Below are 18039 nucleotides of genomic sequence, written 5' to 3' on the forward strand. Positions count from 1 at the left end.
AAGAAACCACGACTAAAAAACACCAATAATTAGAAGAATACTTGCTTGGGCCAAGAAACACAGAAACAGTCCAAATGTGAGATTTTTGGTTCCAACCGCCGTGTCTTTGTGAGACGCAGAGCAAGTGAACAGATGATCTCCGCATGTGTGGTTCCCACCGTGAAGCATGGATGAGGAGGTGTGATGGTGCTTTGCTGGTGACACTGTCAGTGATTTATTTAGAATTCAAGGCACACTTACCCAGCATGTCTACCACAGCATTCTGCAGTGATACGTCATCCCATCTGGTTTGCGCTTAGTGTGGCTATAATTTGTTTTTCAAAAGGACAATAACCCAACACACGTTCAGGCTGTGTAAGGGGCTATTTGATCAAGAAGAAAAGTGATGGAGTGCTGCATCAGATGACCTGGTCTCCACAATCACCCGACCTCAACCCAATTGAGATGGTTTGGGATGAGTTGGACCGCAGAGTGAAGGAAAAGCAGCCAACAAGTGCTCAACATATGTGTGAACTCCTTCAAGACTGTTTGAAAAGCATTCCTCATGAAGCTGGTTGAGAGAATGCCAAGAGTGTGCAAAGCTGTCACAATGGCAAAGGTTGGCTACTTTGAAGAATCTCAAATATAAAATATATTTTGATTTGTTTAACAAGTGTTTTAGTTACATGATTCCATATGTCTTATTTCATAGTGTTGATGTCTTCACTATTTTTCTACAATGTAGAAAATAGTAAAAATAAAAACTCTTGAATGAGTAGATGTGTCCAAACTTTTGACTGGTACTGTATACAGCACAGATATAAATTTCCCATATTTTAAGATTTGTCAACTAGTTTTTCTCAATTGTATTAATATTCTAAGGATGCATGACAAAACATTTTGAGAGCACACAACAAAATAATATCTGGCATAAAAATGAACCTGAAAAATAATCATAGGCTAGCCTAACTGAACCATTTCAAGCATTGCCCAATGCATTTCCTCTCTTATGAAGCTATGGGTGAGAAGGATGGAATGGACATAAAATACATCGCTTTATTAATTTCCAATGTATTTTTTTTAACATGAAAGTCATGTGTTCTCTTCATCAGTTTAATCAAACTAGGAAATAGAGCAATCCATACACACAACGTCTGTTCGACACCAAGACTCCAGTGTTAAACCCTGCTATTCCATTTGTTTTTGCCCCAGGGTGATGCTGTGCATGTGTCTTACTCTGTATTAGTGCAAACCAACAGAAGGTCTTGATTCTGTCTCTGTTCCAAATGCCACCCTATTCTCTATATAATGCACTACTTCTGACCAGATCCCATAGGGCTTTGATCAAATGTAGTGCACTAGATAGGGAATAGGGTGTCATTTGGGACATACAATTCTCTTTCTACTACTTAAAAGAAACCCTGCAGTTAGTTCAATTAGATGACGTATGAGAAAGATGTTGTGAATTTACAGATTTAAATAGCTGGCAAAGTCACCCCAGGCACTGGCAGTTCATTTTCTTAATTTATGAATTTTATGCTGAATGTCTGATGTGAGAAGGATGTGGAAAGAGAAGAAACAGATCAGTTGTCTTTATTTCCTAAGAGCTGATGGCTCAAATTAAATATATCTTCTCATTTCCTATGCGTCAATACAAGGCAGCAGCAGAGTGCCCCCCCCCCTCCCAGACACTGGGGGGAGGGGGCCTGCAGCCCCCCAGGGATAGGGGAGTGAGACACGGCTCTATTGTACACGGAACATTTTGAAATGAATTAAAACTGTCATATTTCTGTCACTTCCTTAAACCAGATGTGGAAAAACAAGAAATACATGTTTTGTTGAAGTGGCTTGTTAATCAAGGTAATGGTGCTTGAAAACCCAAACAAAAATATACATGTATATTGACAGTGTTAAGGCTAGGGGATTTAAATCATTTGTCATACAACACTTCTGCACAGACATGTAGAACAATTGTACATTAACTCTTTACACTTAGTGTCATCATCTGTACTGTAATGAGGCCCATACAATTACCCAGAAAACCTCAAACATATGTTTCAATGTACATTACCAACAGATTCAAATATCATGATACATCTAGAAGGCCATATGTGATGAACCGAGATATTATACAGTTATGCCACTCAACTCTATATATTTTCCCTGTGTTTCTGTATTTTAGAAATATATTGTAACAAGTCTATTGCATGCAAAATACAAAACAAGTAGAAAGAGATATCTTGTTGTTTGTTGAGAGGATGTGTATGTAGGCTGTATGCCAGTAAATAAAAGTGCATTTGACAAAAAGTACATCAGTTTTAACACTATAAAAAGCGTTACGACTAAAAGCTGTATAACCACGGGGCCTCACGAGTGGCGCAGTGGTCTAAGGCACTGCATCGCAGTGCTTGAGGCATTACTATAGAAACAGGTTCGATCCTAGGCTGTGTCACAGTCGGCCGTGACAGGGGAACCATGAGGCGGCGCACAATTGGTCGCCAGCTTGACGGTGTTTCCTCTGGCACATTGGTGCGGCTGGCTTCCGAGTTAAGCGAGCAGTGTGTCAAGAAGCAGTGCGGCTTGGGAGGGTCGTGTTTTGGAGGACGCACGGCTCTCTACCTTCGCCTCTCCCGAGTCCGTAGGGAAGTTGCAGCGATGGGACAAGACTAACTACGAGTTAGATATGATGAATTTGAGAAGAAAAAGACAATTGTACAACCTATGCTCAAAGTAATCACATCAAATCATAATTGTAACCAGACATAAATAAGAAATACATCAGTGTCTGTAGTGCTTATTCAAGTCCCGCAATCTCAAATTAATCATCTCAACCTGGCACTCCAGCCAGTACCTCGGTACAGAAAGGGCTTGGGGTAGTTAAACAGATACTCCATGTAGATAATCAGATCAGATCCATCAGATAATCCATGTAGTAAAGTTTACAGACCCTGTCTGTCCATGCTGTTCAAAGTACATCTGAGCAATGGTGGAAGCAGTCCTTTCTGCCTTGACGTCGGCAGGCACCCAATGCTCTGTAGCAGGAAGTTGGGAAACTTCCCGATGAAGTCGTAGTGCAGCAGGCAGGGGCTGCAGAGCTGGCTGACCGGCGTCCAGTGGATGTCCATGCCCACGGGTCACCTCACATCCAACAGGTACTGGACAAACTCCCTGAAGGTGACTCCATCGTCAGTCCTCAGGGCGGAGAGTGAGGCATTGGCCCGGTACCGGGAGATGATGGGCCGGCCGAACGCTGAGTGGTAGTACCAGTTGGAGCTCTCAAACTTATCGTGGAAGGCCGAAACCAGCCCCTCTAAGGGCTCCCATACGAAGAGGACCTTGGTGTAGGAGCAGAGGCGCTCTGCCACGCCCGCATGGTCATAGGAGTCCAGTCGGCGGAGCTGGTTGGCATCGTTGTGGGCGGTGCACCTCACAGTATTGCAGGCCTGACCTATTATTAATAAAAATATATATTAATAGTTATCTGGGGCTGTATGCATCTAGCACCTCAGAGTAGGAGTTCTGACGTGTTCTGCCTTTTAGATCACAATGAATCAAATTACATGGACAGGGGGACCTCTAGATCAGCCCTGAACATGAATTGCAATGAAATACAGTTATACGTGTAAATCACGTACTGTAGTGACATGTACTGTAAATTAAATGAACCACTATAGTTACAATGCCTGTCTTCCACGAAGACACGGAACACCTGAAGGCAGGACACAGGGTGTTCTGTGACACCAGGCTGGTATTTGGAGCAGACTTCCCTCAGCAGGTGGCGGCTGGACACCTGGGTTTGGGCCATGCCCTGTAACCGATGGTACTCCTCACCAGTGAGGGTGCCACTAGGGGTTAGAGAACCGCTCTTTAGCAGCAGCTTCCTGTGGCGTTTGGTGACCAGTGACCTGGGGCTCTCAGCTGGGTCTCCGGAGGTTGGAGTGACTGGGTGGGGCGGCCACTGTAATAATGGGGGCTGCCTGGGGCTAGGAATAAGGAAGCTGGGGTTAGAGTACATCTCTTCCCCTCGACATTTGATGAGGTATTCCTGATCGGGAGACTGAACTTGAGTTCCTTTACGTTACCACAATCACACCATGAATAGTTAATCATGAGACATACCCCTCCACCTCTGTGTTTCCCAGAGAGTTCCTTCTTCCTGTCCGCGCGATGAACGAAGAACCATGCTAGCTGTATGGACGGGGACATTATATCCCTAGAAAGCCATGAGTCCGTAAAAGAGCGTATGTTACAGTCCCTTATGTCTCCCTGGAAGGAGATCCTCATCCTGAGCTTGTCTACTTTATTGTCCAGGGACTGAACGTTAGTGAGTAATATCCTCTGAAGACAAGAACCCTACTTCTCCGGCACCAATGTTTTGGTAGAGCACCCTGGATTAATGGGGTTCTCTCAGTAAGTTCAAACAAAAGATCCAAGTCAGGTGAGTGACCGCCAATCTAATTTCCCAAAGTTATTTGTCTGCAAGTAATAATGCCAGAATTGTTTTTTTTAAACATGGATAGATGGCAGCATTCGAGCAAAACTGAAAATGTGAACCACCACATTTAACATGGCAAGGTGACTGGGAACATGGACGTGCACACTAAGTGTACATAACATTAACGACACCTTCCTAATATTGATTTGCAACCCCCCCTTTTCTCCAACAGTCTTGAAGGAGTTCCCACATATGCTGAGCACTTGTTGGATGCTTTTCCTTCACTCTGCGGTCCAACTCATCCCAAATCATCTCAATTAGGTCAGGTGATTGGAGGGGCAAGGCCATCTGATGCAACACTCCATTACTCTCCTTTTTGGTCAAACAGCCTTTTACACAGCCTGGAGGTGTGTTGGGACATTGTCCTGTTGAAAACCGCAAACCAATCAATCAATGCGCAAACCAATCAATCAAATGTATTTATAAAGCCCTTCTTACATCAGCTGATGTCACAAAGTGCTGTACAGAAACCCAGCCTAAAACCCTAAACAGCAAGCAATGCATGTGTAGAAGCACAATGGCTAGGAAAAACCCTCTAAAAATGCCAGAACCTAGGAAGAAACCTAGAGAGGTACCAGGCTATGAGGGGTGGCCAGTCCTCTTCTGGCTGTGCCGGGTGGAGATTATAACAGAACATTGCCAAGATGTTCATAGATGACCAGCAGGGTCAAATAATAATAATCACAGTGGTTGTTGAGGGTGCAACAGATCAGCACCTCAGGAGTAAATGTCAGTTGGCTTTTCATAGCCAATCATTCAGAGTATCTCTACCGCTCCTGCTGTCTCTAGAGAGTTGAAAACAGCAGCTCTGGGACAGGTAGCACATCCGGTGAACAGGTCAGGGTTCCATGGAGCAGCAGCACGGCCAGGTGGACTGGGGACAGCAAGGAGTCATCAGGCCAGGTAGTCCTGAGGCATGGTCCTAGGGCTCAGGTCCTCCGAGAGAGAGAGAGCAAGAAAGAAAGCGAAAAAGAGAGGAAGAGAGCATTCTTCAATTCACACAGTACACCGGATAAGACAGGAGAAATACTCCAGATATAACAGACTGATGCACTATCGAGAGAATCCTGTTGGGCTGTATTTCCACATGACAATTGCAGGGCTCTCCAGAGGGTAGTGGGGTCAACCCAATGCATCATCAGGGGCACACTGCCTGTCCTCCAGGACATGTACAGCACCTGGTATCACAAGAAGGCCAAGAAGATAGTCAAGGACTTTAGCCACAGCCTGTTCATCCTGCTGCCATCTAAAAAGGTGAGTTCAGAACAGGTGCATCAAAGCTGGGACTGAGATACTGTAAACAGCTTCCATCTCCAGGCCATCAGACCGTTAAACACTCACCAATAGCCAGCCTCCGCCCAGTACCCTGACCTGAACCTTAGACACTGTCCCTCTCCGACTATCACCTGGTAGAGTAGCTTGCACTTTTCTATGACTGTAACATTGCATTTTAGTTACACTGCTTATACTCACCACATATTTATGGATATACTGGATTCTTCTGTCAGTCTAATATATCTACTGCTGTATATTCTTAGTATATTGTGTGTAAATACACAGATTGCATTTGGATTATACTGTTATAGTGCTATTTGGGGCGTTAGCTCATTTAATTTGTGCCGACATTTCTTGATTTCTTCTTGTTTTTTTCCCATTCTGATTATTGTATACTTAACATTTTACTGCATTGTTAGGAGCTAGTAATAAGCATTTCACTGTAATCCACCAACAAACTTTGATTTGATCTTTACAGAGGATGGATATAGTGGTTGTGCCTCAAGAAACCAATAGATGGAGTCATTACATTATTTTCACTGAACTGTGCTATCAGAAGCTCAGTGAGCTGAATGTAACCAGGCATCAGATCTGATCCAGTAATCTTACCTTTTGAATTGGCCACATTGTAGAAACCATGCACTTCACACCTTGACAGAGAGAAAAAAAAAGAGAGAGTTAGAGAGATTGATAGAATCCTGCATTACCAAAAGTCCTTTGCTGGTAATCTCTGGCCGAGCTGAAATAGTTACCAAGAGTAGTGTGAGAGTAACAGAAAGATGAAGTGAGGTTACTGTCAACCACAAAGCACAACACCGCCCCTAAACACTTAAATTACCATCCACCTATCACGGTTCATCAACACTTTCACTTACTGTACTGTTCTACTGTTGAGTTACGGAGAACAAATTATATTTTTTCCAATGCAGCCTTGCCAAGTGATATTCTTCCGACTGGGAAATGTGACAATGCATAATAGGAAAGAAATCATTACAGGAGTGGGGATGTCAAAAGTGCCTTTGTCATAACAAATCATATTTATTTGAGCAGAACTGAAAATCAGCCTCAAACAAAGCAAGACTCATTACAGGGGAATACAAGAGTCACTACACAGTTTGACAACAGTCATGGGATGCACAGAACAGTTTGAAATGTCTTTCACATTGTGATGATAAATCTGTCATAGAATAACTAATACATTCTTTGCGGAAGAGACAGCCAAGAGAGAGAGGAAAACATCATTAGTCAGCATAATAGATGTTCAAGACATTACATGGATATTAAAAATATTGCTTGTGAGAAACACGCAGTGTACAAAACATTAAGGAGACCTTCCTAACATTGAGTCCCCTCTTTTTGCCCTCAGAACAGCTTCAATTAGTCAGGGCATGGTATTGAAAGCATTCCACATGGACGCTGGCTCATGTTGACTCCAAAGCTTCCCACAGTTGGGTCAAGTTGGCTAGATGTCCTTTGGGCAGTGGACCATTCTTGATACACACGGGAAACCGTGTTGCAGTTCTTGACACCAACTGGTGCACCAGGCACCTGGCACCTACTACCACACACCATTCAAAAGGCACTTAAATTTGTGTCTTGGCCACTCACGCTATGAATGGCACACAAACAATCCATGTCTCAATTGTCTCAAAGCTTAAAAATCCTTATTTAATCTGTCTCTTCCCCTTCATCTACACTGATTGAACTGAATTTAGCAAGTGACATCAATATGGGATCATAACTTTTAACTGGATTCACTTGGTCAGTCTGTCATGGAAAGAGCAGGTGTCCATAACGTTTAAACTAAGGGGTCTAGCCCAAACCATTATTCCTCCTCCACCAAAGTTTTACACTTGGCACTATGTGTAAAATAAACTTTTGGGATAAACTATTTTTTTCCAGAAAACACATCTAAATAAATGCAGGGCTGTTCCATTGCTCCACATAATGCCAGCCTTGCCTACTATTTTATAGAGCACACCCAGCTAGCACAAAATGTTCTAAGATGTTTCTTAGAGTTTGGGGAGAACGTGGTTGTCCTATGGTTATTTTGCATACAACCTTCCCACAACTTTCTGGGAATGGTGGAGGTTGCTTGGTTTTGGAACATTCTCAGCACATATGAAACTTACACTGAATGTACAAATGCTAAATTTGTTTAAAATTGCCAATTTGGGGAGGTCAGTGCTGGAGACAAGATGGCAGCCGAAGTTGCAAAGGGTTGGACAAAAATGTATCTGACAAGATTAAGGATAAATTACCTGCTGTGGCAGGTGTGGTGAAGTTGGCAGAGGTTGAGCCTTATCCCAATGATAATAACGTTTATTCTGTCTCAGTTGATGTGAGATTTTGCAGAGAACAGATCCTTGGCTTCTGGTGTATCCATATGTGGTGTCAGGTTGGGTGGAGAAGAGGTTGGGGACTGTTGAAATGTTGAAAGTAACTCGAAGTGAACTCTTTCGTCCAGAGGGAACAGGCACTCCGAACCACACGCCTAGGGACAAGAACTGTGTCTTGCTTTGCTCTTTGGAGCAGGGCACCATTGAAAGGACTGATAACTCGGGTGGTATTAAGTAGGGATGCACGATATAAATCAATGAAGATATCAGAATCGGACGATATTAGCTCAAAATGCCAACATCGACATTGGCCTGATGTCTAGATAAACGCTGATGTGCAAAACCGATGTCAAAGCTAATGTGCATACCTATATAACGAAGGTACGTGACGTAATGATGCCATGTAAAATGTTGCACTACACGTGCAACACAGCATTCCTAACCTAGCCCACAATGTCTGCTGTGTGGATCGAGCAGTCAACAAGTCGAGCAGTCAATTGAAAGAGTAAGAACATTTCAGCGAGACAACTCAAATGCGAAATCCATTAACGGCAAGATAAAGGAATTCATTGCCCTTGACAATCAACCATTCTCTGTCATTGGCGATGTTGGCTTTTGCCGACTGGTCGAGCACCAGTACACACTACCAAGTGCACTATTTTTCAGAGGTTGCCCTACCAGAGTTACACAGTACTAGCGTCACTGATATTAGATTCACGACTGACATTTGGACCAGCGATATCAGCTCCATGTACATGCTGAGTCTGACAGCACAGTGGGTCTTTGAGGATTTTGTACTGAAGAATGTCGTATTTCATGCTCATGAATGTGCTGGTTGTCATACTGCTGCTGCTATTTCAACATGTTTGAAACATGAACACACTAGCTAGCTCCATTCAAACAACTGACTGGAGAAATAAGCTCATCAACTGCGCCTGCAGCAGACGTGATACCCTCTGTCATGGCATTGAAACACCTGCGCAGCAAAATTACCGACACAGGCTGTGAACAAGCGATTCGGTGGCATTCTCTCTTTACTGTGTTGCCACCAAGACCGCTACTTTGATGCAGACAAGAAACAGGGTTTACATGAAATGTTACATACACAGCTGGACAAGATGGAAACAGACACAGTGACAGTGCACACCAAGGAAGGCCACGGACAGACAGAGCTGAAACTTCACTGCTTGACATGTATGATGAAATCCTGGTTGAGAATGAAACGACTGAACAAATGAACAACGAAACAGCACAGCAGGTAAGTCGACGCAATAGGTTTTGATTATGTTTTACTGGTAATGGGGACATACGTAAATGCAAACAATATAACTTTTTGGTCAGTGTGGGATATGTGTGTAACCTTTATTTAACTAGGCAAGTCAGTTAAGAATAAATTATTATTTACAATGCCTACCCAGGCCAAACCAAGACAACGCTGGGCCAATTGTGCTCCGCCCTATGGGACTCCCAACCACGGCCGGATGTGATACAGCCAGGATTCGAACCAAGGACTGTAGTTACGCCTCTTGCACTGAGATGCAGTGCCTTAGACCGCTGCATCCATGTGTGTGTGTGTGTTAACTATTTAACTGTACTAGAATGCTTAAAGGCCACTAAAAAGTTAAATATCGGTATCGTTTTTTTTGGGGCAAGGAAATATTAGATATCGGCCAAAAATGTCATATCGGTGCATCACTAGTATTAAGTGTTGAGGAGGAGCAACTGAAATTGAAGATTCCCGGTGTATGTGATGCCCACCGTTTGGTTCGACGCAGACCCAATGGAGAGCATGATGAAACAGAGAAGACACTGTCTGTCTTGCTGAGTTTTGATGCAGAGTCTTTACCCAACAAAGTTGGAGTTGTACAGAAGGTGTCCTATGCTGAGGCAGAATCTTCCATTTCAGTTGCTCCTCCTCAACTACTAATGCCACCCAAGTTATTTTTGAGAGGTTTCAGAGATGGACTGACATCCTCTCGAGTCAAGTGTCCTAACTTTATTGCGTGAAGACACCTTTAATAGTCCTATCTGCTATGGTGGGTTTTAAATTATTGGTAGACACACGTTTGTTGTTGGTGTAGAACCTTCTCTATTCCAGAAACAATGGGGATAGGGTTAGGTTAAATGATTAGGGTAAAGGTTACCTAATGTGCTAAGTACTTGCAAAGTAGCAGTACATTCACTGCAAACAAGGGCTTAATAAACACGGTTAAAAGACCCACACGAGATAAAAGGCATATACAATAGAAGCCAGCCCAATTTAAACTACAGTCTGTAATCACCATTCTGCCTGCCCCTCATAACCCACGTTGAAACTTTGATTTGTATCTTCAAATACTACAGACAAAATGTCACAGACAACACTGAACATTTAAAAACACAAGCTGCAAACCAACAATGGATACATACCCACGGTGTACTGAATTAGCTGTATATAATGGACTAAACTATAGGCTACACTCAGACTCATGTTAATTACTGTGAATGCAGAAAACCACGATAGGGTAGGCAACTGCCACACCCCATGATCAGGTTTAGCCTTGTGTTACGTCATATAGAAGAGCGCCGAACAACTCGTCGTTAACCAAAAACACATGGGAGAGTGCACGCACTCCTATCCTTTTTTTTTATGCAGACCAAAATCCCGCTGATCATTTTCTTCTTTGGTATATTGTATTTGCACAATTTAGTGTGCATGCCGCCACCTACTGGATTCCAAAAAACTGTATTTTTGGTGGGGTATCTGAACTTTACTATTTATATTTTAACATTTTTTAAACTTTTACTTCACTACATTCCGAAATAAATTATGTGCTTTTAACTCCATACATTTTCCCTGAAAGCCTAAATTCCTCTCAATTTCAGAGGCAGTCGGGAGGACCAGGGATGTTCTCTTGATAATTGTGTGAATGGCGAACTCACTAAACATATGCTTCGTTTGTAAATATTGTCTGAGTGTTGGAGCTTGCCCCTGGTTATCCTTAGATAAAAATAAAAAGGTACTGTATGTGTAACAGTCTAGCTTCCGTCCCTCTCCTCGCCCCAACCTGGGCTCGAATCAGGGACCATCTGAACACATCAACAACTGACACCCTCGAAGCATCATTATCTATCGCTCCACAAAAGCCACAACCCTTGCAGAGCAAGAAAAACAAGTACTTCAAGGTCTCAGAGCAAGTGACGTCACCGATTGATACGCTACTAGCGCACACCCCGCTAACTAGCTAGCCATTTCACACAGGTTACACTCACTGCCCCCATTTGACCCACTTTTCCACAGCAACTAGTGATCCAGGTCACGGCACCAATGTAACAGTATTGCTTACTTCCCAACCTCTCCTCATCCCAACCTGGGTTAGAACCAGGGACCCTCTGCACACACAACAACTGACACCCTCGAAGCATCGTTATCTATCGCTCCACAAAAGCCACAACCCTTGCAGAGCAAGGGAAACAACTACTTCAAAGTCTCAGAGCGAGTGATGTCACCAATTGATACTCTAGCTAGCGCACACCCCGCTAACTTGCTAGCCATTTCACACCGGTTACACTGGATACATATGGTTTGCTTAAGATAAGGAATTTGAAATTATTTATACTTTTGATACTTAAGTATATTTTAGTAATTACAGTTCATTTTGATACTAAGTATATGTAAAACCAAATACTCTAAAACTTTTACTCAAGTAGGATGGTACTGGGCGAATTTCACTTTTACTTGAGTCATTTTCTGATAAGGTATCTTTACTTTTACTCAAGTATGACAATTGGGTACTTTCTCCACCACTGCAAATGACCAAAATAAATAAATAAACTAAACCAAACTACTTTTCTGTTAAAAAAAAACAGATCTGATCCCGACCCAGCCTCAAGAGGAGCCTGGGAAGGTGGGCCATCTCCCGGCGCCAGTACCCTTTGCAAGTCTTCCGATTTAAACTCCTGATGTCCCAAACCCTTTTCTGCCGCAGCCACAATAATGTCCAGTCTTTAACACACAGGGTGTCTTTTGACTAGCACCAAACATTTACTATAGGCTGTGGAGCATCGACTACCATATGATCACTGGCGTTACTTGTTTTCTCAACCATTTAAACCGCTTCCGCATAGGAGATACGATCGACCGCTCTAACTTTTGCCACCTCAATCTCCTTCTCCCTTACAGGGCACTCTAAGACCTCATGATCCTCACCCCAATTGTAAGTCATCCTTCTTCACACCGTTCTTCAGTGTACTCCGTCCGTCTGCACACACTTGAAACATGACCAAATACTTTACCATTTTTACACGGCAATGGTTTGGGAACTAAAGCTCTTCCGGTGAATCTTACATAACCAAGTTTCACATGCGTAGGTAGATCTTTATTTTAAAAAACAGAACCGACAGACTCTACTCCTTGAAGCGCCTGCTTCACCACCTTCAACACCTCAAACGCGTCTCCCAGATATGCATCCTTAATCAACAAATTCCAAGAAGTTCCAAATTCCTCCACGCCAATTTGAGATAGTTTCCTTTCTGTTCCATTCTCTGACACTACTGTTGTCCATTCATCTTCACCAACTTTGCTCAATGCACTGCTCGATTCAACCCCCGGCAATCCACTTCCACCATCTTAAACCCCACTCATTTACCATGCCTGTATTTTTATACCAGCTTTTTCATCTATCAGAAAGGGGTAGGGGGTAAAAAAACAACTAAAGACAGTCATGATTCCTGCATTTTCACAAACCCTGCAACCAAATTACAGGTATCCGGTTTGTGTGAATGGTTCTCTGCTTTTTTGCCAACCTGATCTCAGAGCATTTTGTATTATTCCGTATGTAAATCCTGGACACTCCATTTAGTATGATATGTTACAAATTACAATTTGTGTTATATGTAACAAATTTCAAAACGTACAATATGTTACACATGTTCAAAACGTATAATATGTTAGGAATTTGCTAAATGTATGATATGTTATGATATGTTAGCTAGCTGGCTAATGTTAGCTAGGCTAGGGGTTAGGGTAAAGGTTCAGGTTAAGTTTAGGAGTTAGGTTAAAGGGTTTTAAGGTTGGGGGAAGGGTTATCTAAAAGGGTTAAGGTTATGGTTAGGGGAAGGGTTAAGGTGAGGGATAGGGGAAGAATTAGCTTAACATGCTAATTAGTTGCAAATTAGCTAAGAAAGTAGTAAGTAGTTGCAAAGTTGCTAATTAGCTAAAATGCAAAAATGGTCAGTGATGAGATTTGAACTCTCAACGTTTGTGTCGCTAGACGTTACCCATCCAACCTGAGCAACCACACTGCTTTGAATTTTGCCTGTCAATCTGTCTTATGTAACCATATCAAATGTAACATATCGTACTAATTTGTTTCCCGGATTTACGTTTACTGTATTACGTCTAGTCTATGAGACCAGGCTGTTTTTGCAGGTAAATTTAAGTTGTGGCAAAAACAACCAGTTTTGATGTTTTCATCTGATTGTCAAACAATCACTTCAAAGGGCTCCTTTTTTATTAGCGCACATTCATCCCCCAAAAAAGGCATCGGGCGTGGATCAGAAAACCAGTCAGCATTGGTGTAAAATACTTAAGTAGTACTTTAAAGTATTTTTACTGAAGTATTTTTTTGGGGGTACCTGTACATATCTGGTGAGTATGCAGGCCATGGAAGAACTGGGACATTTTCAGCTTCCAGGAATTGTGAACGGAGCCTTGTGACATGGGGCCGTGCATTATCATGCTAAAACATGAAGCGATGGCGGCGGATGAATGGCACCATAATGGGCCTCAGGATCTCGTCACGGTATCTCTGTGCATTCAAATTGCCATCGATAAAATACATTTATGTTCGTTGTCTGTAGCTTATGCCTGCTTATGCCATAACCCCACCTCCGCCATGGGGCACTCTATACACAACGTTGACATCAGCAAACCTCTCGCCCAAGCAACGCCATACACGTTGGCTGTGGTTGTGAGGCCGGTTGGATGTACTGCCAAATTCTCTAAAATGACATTGGAGGTGGCTTATGGTAGAGAAATTAACATTAAATTATCTGGCAACAGCTCTGGTGGACATTCCTTCAGTCAGCATGCCAATTGCACTCTCCTTCTGTGCTGTGTGTAATGATCTTTGTATTGATCATGCTGTTTAATCAGCTTCTTGATATGTCACACCTGTCAGGTGGATGGATTATCTTTGTAAAGGAGAAACTAACAGGGATTGTGCACAAATTTGTAGAGAAATAAACTCTGTGTGGAACATTTCTGGCGTCTTTTATTTCAGCTCATGAAACATGGGACCAACACTTTACATGTGTTTATTTTTGTTCTCTATATAACATTTACAATTCAAAGCTAAGGCATTGAAAGGCAAAGATGAAAGGTTTCACAATAAACTGAACGAGCACCCATGTCTTTTGTTTGATCTTATCTTTAATTAAAATTAGTGTCCCAATTAGTTTAATGTTGATGCATACATTGTAACATTTGACTAAATACTGCCTCTATGTAGCTGTTGTAAGATGAAACATAGCCTACCGTGATAGGTGTCAAAAAGGCCTGCTTACATTTCTCCAACCCCAACACTCAGCTGTTTGCCAAAACACTGGCGGGCTGACCGCTTTGTTGTTGTTTTAACAGCGGGTTGCTCCTTAAGCAAGAAAAGCATTACGTTATCTGTTCAAGATGTACATGTTGCATTACGTCATCCGGCAAGTTATTAAATGAACTGGTTTTATTACATTAAATATCTAAAATTATTACATTTACAAAAGTTATTAGATTAACCAGTGTTATTACACCAACTGCTGTTACAGGCCTCTTGGTTGAACTTCGGTTAACTTGGTAGCTTGTTGGAGTGCATATTCACACACTCATTTGTTTGGACTTATCCTTCTTAACACTCAGGTTTGAGTATCTCTTTCAGCCCCACCATTTCTTCCCCAGAACTGTTTACTGTACAATAGAAACAAGACATGATGCGGTCAAACAACCTATATTACCCCTATGGGAAATTAGGTTAGTAAGCAAGAGTAACATTACCATTACAGTGAAAAGCAGTCAAATACACTCCATTTACAAATAAGTGTCAGTATTTACAGCCATGACAAGAGGTTTGCATTGCCACTCCACAAGTCAAGTCAAATGGTGTTTGAAAGTCAGGAGAGAGTCTTAGTTAACCACCAGATCCCTTCATTAATATATCAACCTGGGCCTTTCTCATAGCTACCCATGTATTTCCATGGAAATATAACGTTTAATTGGAAAGTAATAAATATATAGATATTTTTAAATGTAGTATACTAACTATTACTCTTGTTAAAAATATGAAACGGTACTACATTTGGTGAAGAGCATGTTATGACTTGTTTAGGACTCGAAACTCAAAGTTTAGGACTTGAGACTTGACACTTGTAGGTCTTGACTGGAGACTTGACTCGGACTTGCCTGTCTTGACATGGGACTTGACTTGGGACTTGAGTGCTAAGACTTACTTGTAAAACAATGACTTGGTCCCACCTCTAGTATGTATTAATTTGTGGATGTCCATCTTCCATTTTGTATAACGTTACGAATTACAATTCGTATGATATGTTATGAATTCCATTTCGTATCAGTGGAAGGGGAGGACCATCCCCCACCCAGTGAATTTCATAAAAATAAAAAGTGAAATAATAAAAAAGGAATCCTTTTTAGATAAAACTATACTAGATATATTCACATCACCAAATAATTGATCAAAACCAGTGAAGGCTCCTGAGAAGAGGACAGGTCATAATAATGTCTGGAACGAAGCGAATGGAATGGCATTAAACCATGTGTTTAATGTATTTGATACTGTTACGAATCCCTTTTGGCCCGACAGTCTAGGGGGGATGGTAATGAGACCCGTAACATAACTCATGCAAATTATAATTGTGACAAAGTAAAAGTGTGAATGAAATAATCACGATAACTGAAATTATACCGTCAAACTCAGGGTTTATCGTAAAACACACGGTAATGGGGGGAGCAGGAAAAGGGTCTGACCTGGACCCAAGGAAAGAAACAATAAGCATCCAAAACACCCCTAAGCTAGACTAGCCCATTTTAACAACAGCTAACTAACTAACCAAAAATACAGTGGGTGGTCCGCCCAGTTCTAACTAGTGTTTTTAACAAAGTCTACCTACGGGTAGTATATGCCCATGGGCGACTTGTCTTGGTTTCCTCTTTTCCCACCAGCAATCAAACACAAACACCATAACCAAAAACAATACTCACAGGAGATGACAAAGTGATTTGGAGGTGCTCAAACAAAAGAGAGGTTAAGACACAAAGAGAGAGTGAAACACAGAGATCTACATACATGGCATTTACAGAGAGATTGAGCTCTAGCGCAAACAACTGGTGTGGTTTTTAAACCAAGGGAAAGGAACTGTGATAGGGTAGGAAACAGGAGGAGGTGTGTCTTCTGATTGATGATTGATTGTTGACTGATTGGGGAGTGATGATGTTCACCTGTGAGGGGAGAAGGAGAGAAAAGAAACACACACAGGATACACACACAGGATACTTGTATCCGTAACACTTGTATCCGTAACAGATACCATTCCATAAATTCTGTTCCAGCCATTACCACGGGCCCTGTCCTCCCAAATTAAGGTGTCACCAACCTCCTGTGATTAAAACACATTGTTTTAAGGTCTATGGTAGCCTCAACAGCACTCTCTGGGGTAGCACCATGATGTAACTGGATGACAGCTTGTTTCCGTCCTGCTCTGGGTACATTGACTTCAATACAAAACCTAGGGGGCTCATGGTTCTCACCCCTTTCCATAGATTTATACAGAAATTATGACAACTTCTGGACATCCTCCAACCCAACAGAGCTCTTGCAGTATGAACTGACATGTTTTTGATCCATCAAAGGATCAGATAATGAAACTAGTGCTGAAAGCATAAGCTACAGCTAGCTAGTGCACATTTGATTTGCCACTTGTGCATCAATTGTGGTGAGTAGATGACTCAAAGAGAGAGAAAGACAATAGTTGAACAGTTTTGTACAAATTCATTTCTTCAAAAAAGCATGAGAAACAAGAGAGAGAGAGAGAGAGAGAGAGAGCTAGCTATATATGTTGTATTTGTTCCCCCACTTTCACATTCACTTAACTAGCTAGCAAATGCAGCTTGCTAGTTTAGCCTACTCAAACACCCGGCTCAAACGGAGAGGGATGCTATGTTAGCTAGCTGGCTATGGCTATCCAACACTGGAACTCTTCTAAGTGAAGGTAGCTTTTGGATTTTTAAATGTACTGCCACCAGGGTGCGCCGGTGTAACTGCTTAACCTCTTGCTGTACACTGTACTGCATGGCTGTAGCGAGTTTATTAACGCATTAGTTCTAGTAGCTAGCTATGTTGACTATAACGTTAGGTGACAACGATGTAGGCTGTGTGTAGCGGATCGCAGTTATGTTATGGTTTGGATTGGAAAGTTGTTTTTGCAAGGTCAAAGACAGCTGTTGTATTGTGCACTGAAATCCCCATGCGAAGAGAAAAGATGAGAATAGGAGAGCACGTAGATGCGAGAAGGAATTATACGAAGATCAAATGATCATGCTGTTTATATGTGGCTGCTATGAAAGTGAATTGTGTTTGTGGTGATTAGAGCGGTGTTCATTCCACCGATTCTGTTGGAAAACGTTTCTTAAACGGAAGCAAACAGAATGAAACGGGGATGAACATACCTGAATTTTTTCAATAGAAACTCTAATTTGCAACTTTAGTAGCAAGTAGCTAAAAAGTAGTAAGTAGTTACAATGTAGCTAATTAGCTAAAATGCTAAAGTTGCCAGTGATGAGATTTGAAACACACAACCTTTGGGTTGCCAGACATTGGTATTATATGCCCACCCGACCAACCACCCTCCTTTAGTTTTTGCCTTAAGTAATTTTTTGTCTTATGTAACCATAATAAACGTAACATATCAAAC

General features: G+C 42.0%; 1 long non-coding RNA gene across 1 annotated transcript; it reads right to left on the minus strand.

Moving 5' to 3' along the window:
* Positions 1-1720: 1720 nt before the first annotated feature.
* LOC112218836 lies at positions 1721-10666 on the minus strand. Its single transcript, XR_002948668.2, has 3 exons — positions 10498-10666; positions 6359-6399; positions 1721-3427 (listed from the first exon to the last, which is right to left on the minus strand). It is a non-coding gene; the product is annotated as an uncharacterized LOC112218836 (long non-coding RNA).
* Between the last annotated feature and the right edge of the window lie 7373 nt (positions 10667-18039).

The sequence above is a fragment of the Oncorhynchus tshawytscha genome, linkage group LG19, assembly GCF_018296145.1.
Source record: "Oncorhynchus tshawytscha isolate Ot180627B linkage group LG19, Otsh_v2.0, whole genome shotgun sequence".
NCBI lineage: Eukaryota > Metazoa > Chordata > Actinopteri > Salmoniformes > Salmonidae > Oncorhynchus > Oncorhynchus tshawytscha.